Source organism: Protobothrops mucrosquamatus, unplaced genomic scaffold, assembly GCF_001527695.2.
Source record: "Protobothrops mucrosquamatus isolate PMUCROS unplaced genomic scaffold, P.Mucros_1.0 scaffold197, whole genome shotgun sequence".
NCBI classification, from domain to species: domain Eukaryota; kingdom Metazoa; phylum Chordata; class Lepidosauria; order Squamata; family Viperidae; genus Protobothrops; species Protobothrops mucrosquamatus.
In genome coordinates this window covers 575806-578189 of record NW_015386553.1, presented here as the reverse complement: position 1 = coordinate 578189, position 2384 = coordinate 575806, and positions in this window count along the sequence as shown.

Below are 2384 nucleotides of genomic sequence, written 5' to 3'. Positions count from 1 at the left end.
ATTATGAGTTCTAGTCCTGCCTTAGGGTTTTTCTTCTGCTATCTTCAATTCTTCTTCTGCTTTTAAAAGCAAACTGTAAAGATAAGAACAACTAGACTTTTTCACAATGGCAATAACAACCACTGCAGCATATTGCCACAGTGGTTGGAGTAGAGAAGTGGACACCAGGAATGGGATGCTGAAATTCTGTATGGAAGAGTTTGCATGTGTTATTAATAGTTGTTATGAGTCTAGGGCAGTGATGGCGAACCTTTTAGAGACCGAGTGCCCAAACTGCAACCCCAAACCCACTTATTTATCACTGGGTGCCAGGTGGGTGTGGCCCACTGGGTGGCCGTGGCTGTGGTAGTCATGGCAGACTGGGTGGGTGTGGCCAAGGTGGGTGTGGTCATCTCAATGTTGCTTGTGGGGAGGGATGCCTGTGGGGGCCGGGCAGGGTTGGGGGAGATCCAGGGGGTCTCTGGCAGATGGGGTAGGCTGGCGGCTGGTTGAAGAGGGACGGTTGCCATCTCTGGGGCATGGCGCGCGTGCCCACAGAGAGGGCTCTGAGTGCCGCCTCTGGCACGCGTGACATAGGTTCGCCACCACTGGTCTAGGGGACAAGAGGTACATAAGTTCCCATACTGAAAAAAAAATGGCTACAGCGTTACAAAAGAAAAAAACAGCTCAGATCCAGTTTCAAATAAATTGATACAGAATCAGATATTATAGTATGTGGCTTAGCTCCCCAGGAAAGCTAATCTCATACTATCTAAAAAAATGTGGAGATGCCCTGGAAATTCTTTATATACAGATAGTCAAATTCTGCTGATTAATGTAGGAAAACAGCTTTCTAATACAGTATTATCCTCTTGATTATGCAGTACTTCATTTAATAAAGTGCTGAATATGTACGTCGTTACTGAGTCATGTGGTAAAGCAAATTCAAAAGTTGCTGGGCTGAAAAAGCAAAAATATTTTACAGAGCCCAAACTAACCATTAAAAAGTTTTCAAAAGGGAAGAAAAATATTACTGTATGTCAAGTAACATTTTTTTTTAAAAAAAGGTTGCCTATTTGTATCTTAAGAGGAACAAATTGTTTAACTTCCTTCCCATCAAGTCACTTTATTGCTTACAAATATGATTATTACTGGTAAGCTTCCTGTTTAAGGGCCTGATTGTGACATGAGAACATAAACTTGAAGTACTAAATGTGCCAGTAGAAGAGACCTAGGGTAACTCAGGGAGTCATCTGGTCTTAATTTAGGGAAACCTTTTCCTCCAAATGATTTGTCAGACTCCCAGAGTAATCTCAAATACAGTTATGTTCCTTTAGAAAAATAATCCAAACAAGAGCCGTACCCTAACGATTACATTGGGATCAGCTAAAACTCACACAGAGCTGGACAGACTTTCCAGTGTTATAAAGACTTCCCTGGACTTAAAAATGAAATCTCTCTTGAGTTTGAGTGCTCATGACTTCACAAATGTGTTTATGTTGTTTTCTTAATAACAGTATAGAACTAGTCTTGTCTATAGCACTAGAATTTCCTGATGGTCTCCCATCCAAGAATTAATCTTGCTCCTTGGTGTGAAATAAAAAAGACAATACTGTATAGTGCAGAAGTTGCTGGTAGAGGGCATGATACCATTCTCCTCCAGCTGCAACTCATTGAATTGGGACAGACAAGTTTAGGCCTTCAGTTTAATCTCCTTTTTGAAGGTGACAGAGTCACCCAAGTTTGAATTGGTTGCTGTGTATTACTAAAATACAGTATGATTTCTCACTAATCTCCTGGGGGAAAATAGAGAAAGAGCACATTTGGAACAGATCTCTGTATAAAAAAATGCTAGGCATCTCCTTCCCTCCTTTAACATTAAGCCCTGTTGTGTTTATTTGTGTAGCATATTGAATGAACTTAAACTATGAGTATCCCATGGAGAGAAACTCATAAAGCAATTACAACAACAACCCAGAACACCAAGGAAATAGAGCATTTCTATGAAAAAAAGTAATTTGAAGCTGTATATCTGAGGAAAAAAATATTAACAGAATATAATAAAGGATGATGAAAGTTTAGAAAAGATTTTTAACAGTGCTGTAAATAAATTACAGCAGATGTTGTTCAAAATTAATTTGAGCTAGAATAAAAGAGGCCCATGAGGTGGTGACTCTTCCTGATAAAAGTCACAACAAAGAACCCAAAAAAATTGACATTTAAAAAAATCAAATAATGAGGATAACCTATACAGTTTGTATAAATGAAACAGACTACTTCCATGATAGACCACCTGCCCAGAAGTAAGTGACTTGTCCAAAAAAGGATTTCTATTATAAAAGACCCAAGAGTGTGCTCTACTCCAAGATAATTTCCACACTCCATTAACCGATCACAGTATTTTT